This window comes from Phaethon lepturus, unplaced genomic scaffold (assembly GCF_000687285.1).
Source record: "Phaethon lepturus isolate BGI_N335 unplaced genomic scaffold, ASM68728v1 scaffold27592, whole genome shotgun sequence".
Lineage (NCBI taxonomy): Eukaryota > Metazoa > Chordata > Aves > Phaethontiformes > Phaethontidae > Phaethon > Phaethon lepturus.
The window spans coordinates 5,144-22,312 of record NW_010523012.1 but is presented as its reverse complement, the minus strand read 5'-3'; positions in this window follow the sequence as shown (position 1 = coordinate 22,312).

Below are 17,169 nucleotides of genomic sequence, written 5' to 3'. Positions count from 1 at the left end.
TCCGTTCAGCACTTGAACATGGTGCAATAAAGTTCTTGCAGTAAAATGTCTTCCCTCTGGCTCTTGATGAATTTATTGCAGCTCATTAATGTTAAATGTTCTTCTCTAATCTGATTTGTAAAGGCCTTTGGACAAGTTTTTCCATGCCCCTTGTATTGCTAATCACCACTGGGTACTACATGGCTTGGATTTGCTGGTGGGAAGGGCTGTTCTGCCTCTGAGAAGCGGGAACAGTGCTGCAGACAGGAACAGTTCTCTTCCTTTCAAATTACCTGTTTAAATATGTGTAAACCTACCTTTAAACAAACAAAACAAACCCCCAAACCAAACAACAGCTCTGAACTTTCCCAAGAACTGTCAAAGATCTGTTGCAAAACTTTCTGTTGTGCCCTGGACGAGACTAGACACCATGCCACCTGGCAGAGCTTGAATAGGGTTATTGTTTTGGGATAACAGTGAGTGAGTTTCTAGAGTCAGTTCCCCTTCCTTGGTAGTGGAATGCCACTGCGCTGATCTGTATAATTTATTTAAATAAAACTAAGGTGCTATTTTCTGGGCTTCACAGAGAACAATCCAATCAGCTTTCCTTTGCTGCCATCAAAGAAATATGTTACTTGCAAATCAGTATTGTTTCTAATATTTATCAAATTTTTCCCACTAGTTTTAATTTTTAGTCCCTGTTGGCAATAATAAACCACTTTGGCTGCAAGACTGGCAGCAGTAACTGTGAAGTTCCATCTCTTTGTATTTGTATAGGTTGGGGTTTTTTCTAACACCAAACTCTTGCTTTGTTTGTTTTTCAAAGTTTCTACTTTTTTGGTTACCATGCACAAAAGTGATATGTCTTGCTAATCAAAGGCTACTCAATATAAAAAATGTCATGCATTTAATTGGAGGTGAGATACTCCTGTATGATATGAGTTACTTGTTTCTCTTGTTAATTTTTTTTTCCACTAATACCTAGGTGGCTTCAGATACTGATACTTTAACTGGAGATAACACTTAGTCACATGCATATTTATATCACTTAAGATGCTACTTTTGGAGCAATTAAGAATGATAAGCTGAGTGGAGTGACCCTGCTTGGGGAGGGAAACTGCCGGAATCATGGTTGCACTTCTATAATAGTGTATGTTCTTTTAACTAAAAAATTATAAATCATTTAACTTAGTCTTAACGCTTGCAAATCGCTTCCGGAGAGTGCTTTTAAGTACATGTTTCTTGGGGAGGGGAAGAATAGCTTTTTGTCAGTAAACAGATCTTGAAGTAAAACACTAAGGTTACTATCAAACCTGTTGTCTCTCTAGATTTGTGTAGCGTCACCACTCTTCACGTGCATGCTAAAGGTGGCCAGAGCCTTGGCTCTGTGTTGTGACGTCTCTGGTTGCGACGTCTTAGTTAAGATGGAAAGATACTTGGGCACTTGGAGCACAGAGTTATTTGCAGCCGAGCTTCACAGTAAGTTACTAGGCTCTGGTAAATGGATTGCTGTATTCATCTGTATGTCCTGGAGGCTGGCTTGGCTGAATTTGTAGAGGTATAAAGTTGGGGGTATTGGAGAGTCCGTTGACTCTTCTCCATGAAAATGGAGTTGTCGGGGAATCCTGTCTAGAACTGTATTTATGTCTCTCTAAATCCTAAAGGGACATAACAGGTAATGTGTTTCACAGGTGTATCTGGAACACCTTTCATTTTAGGCTGTCCAAGGGCTATATAGGCATCCTTACCTTGATAGTCCTATGTTAAGTATTTTTGCAAAACCCAAAACCTTAGGTATGGACCTAAATCTTGGGACCTTCCCTTGTTCTGAGTGCTTGTTTCTTCAGAACTTAAATCACCATCACCAGTGAATGAAGTGATGTAAGTGAAGTCTTAATTGTTTTTCATGCCATAGATGTAGTCTAGATCCTGCTACTACTGATTGGTGGGACGTCAAAAAGAAAACTAGGCTATCTCATGAAGTTACTGGCTATCTGACAGAGTTGTTGGTGCAGTTGCAGAAAGTTGCCTACGTACCACCCAGGACAGGAGCTCCACTTCTCTTCGGACCACTGAGCGGCTTCTTATTTCAGGGATGTGGTTGGGACCAGGTAATTGAGCACCCGAGCCCTTTGCAGGGGTAGTGGTGTGACTGGCAAGGAGCTTGCCTCTTGAAACAACTGTGGGTGAGCTTCAGAGGCTGCTGGAGAAGCTGATTTGTTTTGGCAGTGACTGCAAGTGATACTGGCAGGATAGCTAGAATTTGAGGTGGCTATGTCTGTGCCCTTTCTTACAGGGCTTAACTCTGTAGATGGAGACGAATGAGGGACACCAGGAGCCAACGCCAGAGGAAAATCCCTGATCCAAATCTCTGAATGGATTAGAAGAGCTCAAGGCGGGGAAAAGAACCAGGTAAGGAATTGCTTCTTCTCTGTCCAGGAAGGGAAACCAAAAGCACCCAGTAGTAACGTGAGTCCTTTAGGGCTGCAGGAAGTCCACAGAGGGAGTGAATCTGGTCCCAGGATGTGGGACATCCTCTGTGGTTCCTGAAGCCACTTTGCTGGGAAGCAGGGCTGAATGCTGATGACTGGAGTCCTTTACTGAAACAAATCTCTCGCTGACAAGCACCCTGAGGGGATGCGCATGCAGTGAGTTGGAGGATAGGATGTTGTGAAAGGCCTCCTGCTCCCAGCAGAGCAGGGAGGCTGGGGCTACTATAACATCTGCAGTATTTTGCAGAGAGTGGAGAGCACAGCGTGAACCCCTGGCTGAAATAATATTCAGAAGGCCCTTTGATTGTCTTTGGCAAGACTGTGCGTGTGGAGCTTGTGACCTTCCTGGGCTACTGTTTTGTGTCTGGTTTTTGTTGTCCTTGTTGTTATCCAGAGGGCTGTTGGATCATTAGCTTGCTGGGTGTCATGGTCTTGCTGAGCTGGTTATTCCAATTGACTAGATTGAGTGCTTTGGGGTACCTTTTGCCACAGATAATTCTGCATGCAGGCTGACTTTTGTGCTACTTTGTGATTTATTGTCATTTCCATTTCAAATTTCAAATTCCAACAATAAAAGGGAAGGGGACATTCTTGTGTGGAATATAAATGGCTTTAGGACTGAAATAAGAGATTTTCCTAGAGAAAAAGGGCATCAGAACCCATCAGGCTGGTGCTGAGTGGGGTTGGGGGAAAATGTTAAAATAGCAGCAGCTTGTTGACATCTAATCTTTGCTGCTGCTCAGCCCTGCTGCCTGCGAGCTTGAAGTGCTAGGAGTGCAGGCGAGCCTCCTGCTTTTTTGAGAACTACGATGGGATCGATATGTTCCTGCAAACGCTTCAATCCCATCATTTCAACGTTTGGCAGGGAGGGGAGCATCTGTTCTGCTGGAAGATCTTTTGACTAGTCCTAATGACGAGAGTGCTTTTTTGTTGCTGTTGCTTGAGGGCAGTAAGCGAGACAGTGGGTCTCCTGCCACCAGATCAGGCCCAAGGGAGATAAAATGCAGATTTGATGGACTCCCTGGGGATGGAGGGGCTGGCTGGTGCTTCGGAGGAGTTGGCTGGAGTGTAGTGTACCGCAGAGCACCTGCTGTGTGACCCGTGCTGGAATAGCTCGTGATGGGGTGGATATAAGCCATAGGCTTGTTCCCTTCTCTTCTCCGTAGACACGTGACAATAAGATGAAGGGTAACAAAATGTTGGCAGGCTAATAGAAAAAAATCTGGAGGAAGAGCTGCATAATGCACAGCTTAATGATGATCACAATCTTCTCAACTTCAGCTCCTCTACCACCCCTGTCTGATTGCACTGCAAGCTGCCTGGGACAGGGACCTCATATTGCGGACAGGCTTTTGGGGTGTTCCTTCTCGTGTAACGCTAATGCGTATTTGTGGTATCTTTGCAACTGGGATTCAAAGTCAGGCCTGATCTTGCAGCCGTGGAGTGGGGCAAGGAAAAAAGGTTCCATTAAAAAAAAAAAAAAATGTTGTCAAGGAAACTGCTCTCACAGTACCGCTGCGCACAGCCAATAAGGCACAAAGAAAAGTCTCCCCACAGCAGAGCTGCGTGCAGCACGGGGTAGGCTCCACAAACGTAATTGAGTGAATTCAGTGCTAACTACAAAGCCTTGTTTTGATTACTGTGTGGACTCCATCCCAACCTGCTGTAGTTATTCTTTGTACCTTCGTTAATGAGCCAGTCTTGCTTTCCTTTCTCTAAAACTAGCCAGAAATTTTAAATAGGAGAAGGGGTCAGGAGGAAGGTGACAGAAATTACAGCAGACTTGCTTTTGGTAGCGGTACTCTTCCTGCAAGGATAATTACTTAAAGCAAGACAAATGCTCTGCGTTTCAGTTAACTCCTCTCCAGCCTGCGTTAAATCCATTACGGGATGCCTTGCGTTTGACATTTGCGTCTTTGTCCTTAATGATGACGGTAAATTTAAACACCCCAGGAGGGCTGCGGATAGCTGCCAAGTCTCAGGATGCTACTGCTGCTGCTACGACTCCTGCAACATCGCCCTACGGGTGAGGCTGCTGGCGCTGCTTCGCCCGGGAGTAATGAGAGAGCTGGTGTCTCCCACACACTCACATCATAGGTGAAAGCTGCGCTCGCAAAAGCTAGATGTGATGCCGATAACCCGCGGTTGCTTCCTGGTTACTAGGTAATAGCACTGTCCCAGGTGAATCCTCCGTGCCTGCAAAGGTAATTTATCATATGGCTTTCCTGTTTGTGTTCTGCTAAGCTGAATCCAAGCCTTCCATTTATTTCAGGACCTCAGTAAGAAATCAAAGCAGGGTTGCCAAAGGGCAGTGGATTTGAACTGTTTGCCTTTGCTTGGAAATGAGTTTGAATTAATTCTGGTGCTCGCACTTTGTTAGTGATAGCTGGGATGGGAGGCGGTTCTGGGCAGCTGTTTTGCAAACAGCACTTGCAGGGGAAGGCAGAAAAGTGCCCCATAGTTGTGTAACTGATCCAGCGCCCGAGCCCCCCCAGCTTCTCTAAGTGCAGACACGCATTAAGTGCAGACACTCCTCTGGGAGTGCAGTCCAGGGCAGCTCTGCCATGGTGCCAGGGCACTTCCCTCCCGACCCTTACTGCCGAGGGTCCTGCTTTAGTGCCCTGAGCTGGGTGGTCTGCAGGGGACCTGGTGTCCAGCTGCTGCAAGTTCTGCCCTTGGATGCTGCAGTGCCGAGGGGGCAATGATGAGGCTTCGTTGTCAAGCTGGACTGTTGTCGCTCCTAAACAAAGCAGCTCTCTAAGCCAGGCCTGCAGGGCTGTGGGACAAAATGCCATCTTTCCTCCAGCTCTCATGTTTATGTATATGTGCTGTATACACTTCTATTATTCCACCTGTTTGATGATAATGGGTGTTTGGGATGGAGCAGCTGCTGAAGTGGCATGCAGGGCGGATCGAATCAGCAGGTGACATTTTTCACTGGGTTTATCTTTGAGAACAAGCTGGGCCTGCAATAAACTGGCTGCTCCTTCATTTACTAGAGGACAAAGCTGCCATTATTCGGGGGCAGAAGAAAGCGAAACCCCAGGAGATGAGCTGCGTGCGTGTGCGATATCCCTGTCTGACTGTGTGCCGGCATTAATGCAAGAACCCAAGGTCAAAGGCTGCCCAGCTCAGTGTCGCAGACAGAAGGGGCCTCCAGAAGGAAGAATGGTTTATTTCTTCATCTCATGGAGTCATGTATCAGTTATCCATGGTGCCTAACAGCCTAGGAAGGGAATAGATTTTTCTGCTTTGAGAGGTTTTGCATGTACTGTTCATTTGCTGGGCAGTGGATTTAAACTCTGCACGGCTCTTGAGGCAGGAGGCTAAAAGCAGAGACATCGTGTAGCCTATGAGAGAGGAAAACCCAAAGGGCAACAGCTTTCCGTTTAATCTCAGGTGGTCCTTCTGTTGTTCATGAGGCAAATGGTGCTGATAATGTGAATTAGGGAAATCTGCTGTGCTCGGTTCTAGAGGGATTGCTGAGAAATTGAAGAAGAAATTACCAGTCCTGTGTGACAGAGAATTGTGTCAGGGTTAAAAAAATCAGATCAGCTCAAAAGCAGAGGGATTTAAAAAGCAATTTGTCAAGCTTTTGCAATAAGAAACTGCTACCTGCCTGTCTCTGCTGCAATATCATATCGTGACATTACCAGCCGTCAGTCTCCTGACATCAGGCTGCTGCCCAGCTGCCTCAGAGCTCCTGGGGTTTCCAGTCTGCAGAGCTGTGCTGCACGCTCTGGATGGGATGCCTGTGAAGTGATGCTCCTGCACCTCCCTTGTGAGGAATCTCAGCAAGACCTTGCTCACCACAGCCTAACAAACCAGCACTGTGGCAAAACCCTTCCTCAGCAGGAGGGCATAGCTACAGGAGCTCAAATAGAAACAGCATTTCTGTTTCTATTATAGAAAGAGCAAGTGCTGAGCATTTCATTCCTGCCTCGGCTTCTGAGGGGAGACCCTGTCATCTGTTGTGCTAACAGGCAGAGGAGAGGATCCTGTGGAATACAAATGGATTTGGGCTTCAGCACGGGCATCCTGCAGCACGGCTTGCACTTTCCCTTGCTCCCAGCCAGGGCTCTGCTCACTCAGCAAGGTACTGGGCCAGCCTTCCCTCTGGCAGCAGTGCTTGCTGCCAATCCTCCTTGGCCCGGAAACGTGGGGGCTAGAGGAAGCTGGCCCTGAGCGGGAGAGGCTCCGAGGGCTACCTGGCAATTGCTGGGGTCCTGGCCTCTCTGGGACAACAGGAGGATGTTTCCACCTTCAGATCAATTGAAATCAGGTCCTTGTTTTGGGGAAAAAACATGTTCTGTTGTCTCATGGCTCCAGCAGTGAATTGATTACAGATAGCAGTTGCTGCAGCATGAAAGAAATGCCTCTTAGCTAGACAACAACGAGCAGGTTTGTTTTACTGTCTCTGCGATCCGTGTGCATGCTGCTTGCCTCGGTAGATCAAGGCATCAGAAAGCATTCCAGCAGATTTCAACCCTGCCTCCTTTGAGCACCTTCCCCTGCTGCCTCCTGCCCCTCCCAGCTCAGCTCTTTGAGCTCTGGAAACGTGTTCGTTCGGAAGCAACTTGTGGGGCAGCCCATGTGAACAGGGAGCGTTTTCTTCCCTCTGAAGCACCGGCGCTCGGGTGCTGGGCACCAGGTCCTGGCTGGATGCCGCGGCGGGCTGTGAGCTGTTCTGCCCTTTGCTGCTCTTACCTTGATCTCCTTAAGGGCCTTAGCTTAGGTCCGGTTTCCAAACTGACTGCTGGGGCTGTCGTTCACCCAGTTGGCAATTAAATGTAAGCTCTTAGAGATCAGTCTCGTATATTGAAAATGCAATAATACAGAAAGCAATTGGTCTTTGAGTCAGCCTTTGAGGGCTTCTGACTGCTGTCTGCAGCACTTAATGCTGCAGGGAGCGTCTTTCTAATTGATGAGAGCTCTCTGCTGCTCCAGAATACCAATATCTGATCAATACGTGGTAGAAATGGAGCAGCATTAAATCTGTACCTTCTCAGGACCTCCCATGAGAAGTGGAAGAAATACATTTGCAGCCTTGTAAAATGATTTTCTAGCTGGAGACTGGCAGGGTATGCGTCTGCACAGAGCTCTGTAACGCTGCCTTCTGAATCTCGTCCTGTCACCGCGTTTCCATCGTTACGTCGTATCTCCATGCTTCATAAAACTTGCATTATAAACTCGAGTCTCCCTCACGTTTGTTGTGTAGCTGGGGCAGAAAACGGATGAGAATGGCTATGGGAGCTAAAGGCTGGGGGAATGTCTCCTGCTCGCCTGGAGTCCAGCATTGCCTGGCTAGTGAGAAAAGGGTCATAAAACACCGGGGTGTCGATTTAATGCGTGTTTTGCATTTGGTGCGAGACAAAGGAGGGATTTTAGATGAATGCCTTGGCAGAGTTCAGGCAGGAGATGATTCTTGTTCTCTTGAGAAGGATGTTTCAAGGGCAAACACTTAGTGGTGCTGAGGACAGTGACCTTCTAAATCCACACTGTAACATCTTGAGTGTATGCAGCTCCACACAAGTTCTGCTCACGAGGAGCTCTGGCTCCTTGTGTCTGCAGCGATGGGGCTCTGTAGCCGGGCATCTCCCCATCCTGTCGCTCGCAGTGAGGTACCGAGGCCTGAGCTTGTTGCACGTGGGGAAGCGAAGCGTGCCAGGGTGAGATGCTCTGCCGGTGTCAGGCTGTGCGTGGCAGGGCTCTTCGGTAGCCCCGTATGGGAGTGAGAGTGCTGGGAAGGGGTGAAGCCGTGGTAACTCCTGGCAATCGAGACAGTGGCATCCTCAGTTGCAGACTGCCCCTCGCAGAAGCTTGCGAAGTGCAAACTCTCACTGTTAAAATGGCATCGGCTCGTTCCTGTGTGGGCGAGATCATCCTAGGGTGGCCCCAGAGCCAAATGTCTTTGCTGCTAGACAGGAGGTTTCAGAGGCTGCCTTCTCATTTCACCAGGGTGCTGACTTCTCCACAGCTTGATCTTTGTAAACCTCCCCTTACGAGCCACTGGAGACGTGTGGTAGATCAGAAGGTATTTTAACTTGGCTGCCTTTGTTGCCCTTAGACTTAGAGTGTAATTAGAAATATAATCCATCCCCTGTACGCTGGGTGACACCCCAGCCTGTCTGAATTCTGCAGCTATATTTTGTGATTACCAGCGATGTAGATGCTATTCCTGGTTCAGCTACAGCCTGACTTGCCCATCTGCTGTCTGCCTCGCACAATCTGAATGCAATCCCAGAGGGGGACGGGACATATTTGTCACCTGGTTGAGCATGACAGGGCCAGACCACTGAGGTCTCTAGATGTCCCTTAGTGGGATATCTTTGCTAACTAAGAAGTGAGATGGTCTGTAGGGGTGGCAGAGCCCAGCGTGGGTGTGTTCCTGGCCAAAAAGAGCATGTCCATAAATAACTTCCCTTCTTGGTTATGGTCCAAAATGGTGTATATCAAATGGAGAGGCTTGTGGGCTCAGACTCCTTTGGTTTCGATGCTGGATATATCTTTAATGTTCAGCTGGGATGTTGCTCTCTGGTAGAGCACCTGCCTTTGCCTTGCCAAGGAGCGAAGAGCAGGTTCCCGTGGTGCAGTACCTTGGGATTTATCCCGGTGGTGCTGGGAGAGACGGGGATGGAGTCATTCCAGGGGATGGAAGGGGATCACAAGCGATGATCACAAGCGACTGGCAGGAGCCGGGGCCGATGCGCACACGTACCGCGACTACAGCGTGTCTCGCTGTGTCCTGGCGGAGCGGCTGTCCTGCTCCGTGCCAGATGGAGCTCTGCGTGCCTGGGCTCGAGCACGGGGAGCGAGTGACGTGCCGTGGCTTAACGAGCTGCTGCTTCCCCGCTCTGCTCCCCGTCCCCTCGCTGTCGGCATGGGGGAACGCAGCGTGTGCCCATGGTCACCCTGGTGTTGCTGTGGCCAGGCTACAAGCACTGTCCAACCCCAGCATGGGCACCCAGGGCTTGTGGCAGAAGCGCAACTGCCCTTCCTAAACCCCATCCGAGGGAGGCCAGGCTGCTTTTCCGTGTGCTCGAGCGGACTGCTTTGCAAATAGCTTGCAAAACTCTACAGGGATGATGCTGTCCCTGCTTTTCCAGGAAAGGCTTTTTGCTGAGGCAGGGCTCACTGGCCTGCAGTGAAATAGGATTTTCAGGGTAACTCCTGTTTCTGGGAATCTCCTGTCCTGGGAGAGAGGAGCCTAGCTTACCCCATTAATGGTGCTGTGCTGAGGCTCTCTGGTTTCTCTGTGTTCCCACTTCCCGACTGACTTTTAAAAACCTGTTAAAAACACTGAAGCGCTTCTCAAGTCACATCATTGTACTTCAGAGAACACGCTGGAGAGTGCGTCAGCCTGAAAGCGTGATGGGAACAAAATTCGGAGAGCTTTTGATGTGAGGGGAGAGCGGGGGATTGGCCTGCGTAGGAAGGGTCCTTGGCACTGAAACACAGAGAGCTTAAAAAAAAAAAAAAAATCTGCAATTTGTTTAGCTGTTTCCTACCCAGTTTTCTCACATTCCTAGAACTGACTCATAAACCTGCTGCTCTGCATTTCTGATATTCAGCCTGAGGGCCTAACTCATGTGGTACTGGATGTCTTGTAGCTTTGCAGCCTCTTGGTACTGTTGTGGAGCACATGGAAGAGCTCATCAGAAAGTGCTCTGCACCTTACAGGATTAATCTCGGGGACCCCTGGTCTGTAGGAAAGGTTTGTTTGGTTTTTTTTTTTACTTGGAGACAGCTGACTGCCATTTAATTAACAACAGTTAGCATGTTTCTTGAGTGTTTGGGAAGTGTCCAGATGAGCTTTGTTCCAGGATGCTGCTCTCTGTGGTTTACCCTAGGGCTCAGGCGAGTTGTTAATGGGGATTCAGGCACTGCCCCGACTGGGTGTGTGCATTAGACTCCCTCAAGAGTGGCAGAAAATATGCTTTGAAAGTTGGCCTGGATAATCCATAAATACAGAGGGAGCTTCAACAGGGTCAGAAACAAATCTCTGACATTTTGCATCAGCAGAGAGAAAACAAAATTTCATCCAAGGTTTTATTCAATAGAAAAACTGATAATAAACCTTCCTTCCTCCAAACGGTCCATTGCCATGGCAACCAGCGTGACATGCCAGGATGCAGGGATAGATGCAAAGTGTCACCGCGAGGAGGGCTGCTGCCTTAAGCGCAGCAGCATTAGATGGCTTCATCGAGGCGAAGAACGAACGTAGAAGCAGTGGGGCATGTGTACGGGTTCACTCCTGCCACAGCTTGCTCCGGTCGGCGGCGGTTCAGGTTAGCCCAAGGAAAGGGGGGGAGGTCTGGGGAATATTGATTTAGGCTTAAAGCAGCAAAGTGCAGCTGGACAAGGTTAGGTGAGCTAAATTTCCAGCAGCCTGGCAATGGCAGAGCAGCTTTTTCCATCGTGGTGGCCGTCACTGTGCGTGTCCCATCCTAGAAGAGGGAGAGGGCTTTGTGCTCTGCACAGCTCGGCTGCCTGCTGTGTCGGTACAGCAGTTAGCAGGTCTGCGGGCTGCTGTCTGCCACGGGTTACAGCTGAAAGACTGTGCAGGATTGAGCAGGGGATGAGAGACACCAGTGAGCAGACTGGTGAGGGTATAATACCTGTTCCCTTTCTGTCTAGGGAGGAGGAGGGTCCTTTGGCTCACCAGTCACACGACGTGCAACCCACATGCATTGCTGACGTTTGGATTTTTTAGTTTGGTGTTTCTTTTTCCCACCCCCAGGAGGAGCAGGCAGTGGTGCTTTGAGGTCAAACCCGGCACTTTAAAATCTTATCCCCATGAACAAGAGCAGTCATCTGACTCCAGGTAGCCAAGCGCATCGGGCACTTGTCTGGGATGTGGATTCAAGTCCGTGCTGTGAATGAGACCCCAGCACTCGCTTCTGTCGCCCTTGGCTGGCAGGGCAGCGTCACTGATGGGGACCATGACACAACAAAATAGTCACTAGGTGAGTGGGAGACTTGCCTTGTAAAGCAGGGAAAAGGTTTAGGAGTAGCTTTCTTCCAAGGGAAGGGCTGTCAGGGAAGCAGCAGGAGATGGAAGGGTGCCAGTCTGGACCTGCCTGCCCTGCCCAGGGACTGCAGCAGGACTGAGCCAGGCCCTTGAGGCTCCCTGAGAGGGAAGGCAGCTTTTCTCTGGCCCTTGTTTTTGCAACCTTTCTGCATTTTAAAACCTCCTGGTTTCTCCTCCAGAGGCTGGCTGAGGTGATCGCAGAGGCTGGGGGGGCTGGAGGTCTCGTCTGTGCCTGTCACCTGCCCTGCTCAAGTGCTTTGTGTCGGCGCACCACGCAGCTACGCAGGAGCAGAGGGTGGCTGCAGGAGTAGGTGACTGGACTTTAGGATGGAAAATAAAAGTTGGAAGTCGAGCGGGTTGAATTCCTGCCTTGCAGGTGGAAATTGTAGATCTCCTGTCTCCTGGGGACACGTTGATGAATGTGGCAGACGTTCCTGGTCATTATTTCATAGCCTGCAGGCCTCCTTGTGACAGCCATCATCCCTGCGCCTGGTGTCCTTGTTGGTCATCTGGTTGGGAGAGCGAACCTTCCTACTCCCCAGCGTGCGTTAGGGAAAGCACTTTGCAGAGTAGTTGTTTTATCTCGTGCAGAGGCAGGCGCTGTCATTTAGCCGGAGTCAGGAGGGAGAGCAGATGGTGACCTGTTTTTGCCAGTGAAAGAATGAGGTTGGGAAGGCACTGCTGAAGTGAGGACACGGGGAAGAGGCTGCCTGGCAGTGCCTTAGGTAAACAAGACTTCATTTTAGCCGGCCCCAGCGTGAGGCTTGAGACCCGCCTTTTTCCACGCTCGGGGAAGATGACGTGCCCTTGGTGAAGTGGTCAGGGTTGAAAATGGTGATTTCTGTGGTCCTTAATTTTTAACCTGTGGTGTTATGTTTTACCGTCTTTAAAAGATGCATGCAGTAGGATGGGAAAAATTTGTCCATCACGTGTCTGGCCTCCAGTTGTTCACACCAAGAACTCCAGAAGTGACCCTCCACTAGATAAACCCCACCGTTAATGTTTCAACCTGACACCTGATAAAGATTTGTCTGAAGCAGGAAGGATGAGGGTATTTTTCCCTTTGTTTTCCTGTGTGCAGTTAACTATTGTAAGATGATTCACTGTTATGCATATAAACATATGCTTCTTCTTGGAGTGTTGCTAATTTCTTGGCTTCAGCAGCTTCTTCTGGGATTTTGGCCACATTTGGTTCGTGTCGAGTGAACAAGTGTTGTTAATGCCTATTGCTTTGTGTGGGGTTCTGCTACAGGGGAATTGCGAGTTGAAGCTTGGTCCCTGCTCGGCACTCATCTCCTGCCTTGAAGATAGCTTAATCGCTGGCAATTTTTGCTGTAGCAGAAGGTGCCTGAGGCAGAGCAGGTTGCCCCTAGCAGGAGAATTCAGAAGTCACCTGAGATGCAGAGCTGGGAGGTGCTAGATGAGTTGCCCTGGGAGGGATTTGCTGATTTTGAAGCATTTTGGATGCTTTGTCCCTTGCAGCGACGTGATCTGTAGCGAAAGGCATGGCTATCATGTCCCAACAGGGAATATGAAATAACGGAGAAAGGATTTGGAGGGTGGATAAATGAGCCCTTTGCCTCACGATGGTTCATCCAAATCCGTCCAAGGCCCCATGTAGATCAGAAGGATTTCAGCTGCTGGCTCCTGCATGAGATGGAGGATGACCTTGACCCCACACAGGGCAACGTCCCACGTAAGCAGAGGGGCTGCCCCCCATGCCACCACGGTCCAGCAGCCAGCGACCCTCACGGCTCAGCTGCCTGGGAATCCCAGCTCTGCTGGAACCAGCCTGGCAAGGGGATGTACAAAACAAAGATGCTATGCCCTGGCCAGGTATTTGGGAGGTATTAACGGAAGGGAGAGAGTGTTTCCAGGCCTGGGGAGGCAGTGAAATGGGCTGGAATGATCTGATGCAAAATGTGGACGTGCAGGGAGGTACCATGAGTGAGAGGCTGAGGAGTGTTATGGTAACTGGGACAGGGGATACAGTGAGGCAGATGAGTCACTCAGAGATTAGGTAAATCTCAGCAGGATTATTATTATTATAGGGGAAAATCCTGCAGATGCTGGATCTCAACAGCTTGAGAAGTCACCTTGACAGGGGAACTTTCCAGGGCACTGACCTTTGAAAAAATGCATCTTGGTTTAATGGAGATTTGGGTACAAAACCATGGGTAGTTTTTGCTATACTGATCCATCCCTCTGTAAAAGAGATTCAAACCCCTTTGCAGCCTGTGTGGTAGGGCAGATGGCACAGCACACAAGTCAGTAATGTCCTCTAGACACAGGACAGGGTCCGAGTAGCCTGGTGTTGTCCTTTGATACTCACTGTGTCAAGTCGTGCTGCTCATTGCAGTTGGCTGTGGAAGGCTGCTCTGACCCTGCCAGGGTGGAAATTCCCGTGGGGTTCCCCTTTCTGTTTTTGCAGGACAGCACCATCAGCAGCTAGCGACAGTGGAAGTGATACCACCTCAGGGACCAAGTGCTCCTGGCTCTGCTCCAGGGCACGTGGCACTCAGGGGCACCTCATGTAACCTCACTGACAACCGTGGTGCGGCTGTGACCCCCTTTTCCATGGGGCTCAGTCCCCACTGAGGCTGGGCTTGGAGCAGGGGGTTGCTTGCAGGGGAGATGTGATGGTAAAAGCAGGCTATGCTAGCTCAGAGAGCCAAGGTGGACTGGATTTTGTTATCTTGGTAGGACTCTCCGGTGTCCGGGAAGCTTGCTGCTAGTGCAATCCAGTCTATGATCCTTCTGGTTGAAATATTAACTTTCAGAGCATGAAATGTTTATTAATCAGGCAGCAGTATTTGGGCACGCAGCCGTGCGAAGGAATAGCTCCAAGATGTGAGAATTGCCCTCTTATTTTTTTTGGCAAACTGTCAGGATTCTCAGTTCGTTTTGATGAGCATGCACAGGGAAGAAGGGGGCAATTGGATTACGAAGGTCACTGTGGGAGGGTTGTGCTGCGGTGGATTTTGGTGTAGGGATGGACCTTGGGAGAGCACTGCAGTTTAGCCTTCTGTTCTTCAGCACCTCTCTCTTTCTCCTACAAGGTTGTGGATTAGCCTGGAGTAGGCAAGGGAAGGTGAATCTGGTGGCCCTGTAACAGTCTCTTGCTCATTCCCAGCCTTCTTCTGGAGCTGCTGAAAACGTCCCTGAGCAGCAGCCATCATTTCAGGTCACGACTGAGGTTTGTGAACCGAGACGCACAGAGCAAAGCCTGTGGTCTCGCCTCGAGTGATCTCCCAGCAGCGCAACTCTGACAGAGACCTGTGCTTGGAGGCTGTGCCGGCTGCAGCAAATCACCAGAGGAGTCTGCAGGCAGCCCGTCACCTCTGCCCGCTGCTCCCGTCCCCCTGAATTAGCAAGGCCTCGTTAGTGCTGCTGCGCCGGCGACTGAACCTGCGTGCCCTGGCACTCCCCTCCAGCCGGCAGCAGCTTCGTGCTGCCAGGTCGCTATCGCTGTGCTGGAGCGATGCTGGGCGAGTGCATCAGGGCTGCTGGGCTCTCCAAGCACCATTACATACCAAACAGGCTGGTGGGTCAAGCAAAGGGCTTTTCTTCTTGCTCCTGCAGCTCCACAGCAGCGTAGGAGTCAAAAAAGGGATTTCTCTGCTGGCTGATACCTCACCCAGGCTCTGAGAGTGAGCTCTACCTCTCCGTTTATTGCCAACAGTAAAGGTGCTGTGAGCTGAGTGGTTTCGGTGCCGCCCGCTCTGCCCTTGTTCCCCGTCTTCTGCAGGGAAAATGGGTATAAAATGCTGATTTGGAGTCCAGCTCTGCACCCCTACCTCATAGCAAGGGGTCTCCCAGCTCAGCAGGGCTCCCTGTGAGCGCTGGGCAAGGGGAGAAGGAGCTGCTGCCACCGAGAGCTTCATCAGCAAGGGCGTCTGCATCGCCTCGGATGCTGGCTGGTGTAGCAGGCGGTGCAGAGAGGAGTTATTTCATTTATTTGAGCTGTCTGGCAGTGGGGAAGCACTCCCCACGGGGGATCGGGATGACAGTCCCCAGGGTGAGCCAGATTTGCTGGCAGTGCTCCTGCAGTCGGTCTCTTGGACCGACTGATGGGTAGGTGACTTTTGTTTTATTTATAACCACAGCTCCTTAATTCCCCAGGTAGCAGATGAGCAGCAGTCCTGTCCTGAAGCGCTGTAAATAGATTAGACCTTAATCCTAAAAAGATAAAGCAGCGCTGCTACTTGGGCAGATTAAGCGATGGCAGGGGGAATTTTCCAGCCTGTGGAGTGGGAGGATGGAGGTGGCAAGCGTCACCGCTTTGTGGTAGTCCCACTGCCGGGTTGTCACACGAAGCCTTTACTCCTGACCCAGAGCATCCAGCCTGTGCATTTTGTTCTTTTAAGTGTAATTAGGATATGTGGTGCTCTGAGATGCCAGGATATACCCTGGTGGGGCTGATGTACCTGGCGGTAGGACGTGCCCGGCAGCCGGCAGTGCGGGGGACACGGCTCTGCAGTCACGTGCAGCAGTGCTCGTGGACGGTGGGTACGTTGACCTGGAAAGATGTGAAAGGATGTGTATCCACAGCAGATAAAAGTCTGCCTCGTGTTTGCCACAGGCTGCAGCTGCCTCTAAATGCTGTTACACAACATGAGGTTTCCTTTTGTGTGGAATTTGACTTTAACAACCTTATAATTTAGCAGAGTGATGATTTTTTTTTTCCTGTGCTTTTTTCCTGAGCTGTCATCATCCTGGGAGTGCTGTGCTGACTTTAAAGACAGACTCGAGTTAATTACGGGTCGGTCTGTTCGTTAGGCACAGCACAGTGTTCTACTGGGGCCAAGGATGAGGAATGAAATGGTTAAGTAAGCTGGCATAGGCAGGAATTAAAATAATGACAAACATGTCTTGGTTAGGCAGGTGATGGTCTAAGTCATTCTCTGCTTTCAGCAAGTGCACATACTAAATAGCCACCTTCTGCAGCAGCGCGGTCCCTTTGTACTGCTAATGAGAAGGTGCTGTCGTCTATGTGGTGAGCTGGTTGTCTGCACCTCGTGTTTAGAGAATGACTTCAGGCAGAAAATGATTTTGTTCTGTTGTCCACATTGATACGAACAGGAGAAAGGTTTTGGGAAGGCAAAGAATAATTTTTAATTGGATGCTGAGACTCAAACAGGTCTTCAGTAGGAGATCTGAAGAGCGCCTTGGCCCTGTGCTCCCGCTCAGAGGATGCTCGGTGCTCCTGCATCCCTCTCGTTCTTGGAAAGGGGCTGAGGTTGTCAGGGCCAGTCTCTTGTAAGGAGGTAAGGATGAGCAGAGGAGGGGGGAGGCACCCTCTGAAGAAGAAAGTTGGATTAAGGGCGCTAACTCTGATGCTGCGGAGAAGGTAACGCAGCTCACGGATGGGAATCGTGGGGAACGTGCTGATGTTTGCCAGGAGCTGGGTGCAATTGCAAAGTCTCACGTCTGATGCCGCTTTCCTTAAACGCGCAGGCAGCGAAACCCTTGTTTTGGATGCGATTGCTGTGCTGTCGGAGAGAGCTGCTTTGGAACAAGCTGTTCTGAAACACAACAGACCTACTTGTCGTGTTTTCTCCAGGGAGTCGACTTGCTCCACGAGGAAGTTACTGTACCTTCAACTCCCCTGGAGCCTCCAGCTGCCTGTTCTTGGAGGATGAGGCAAAAGTCCTGTTCTGTCTGTGC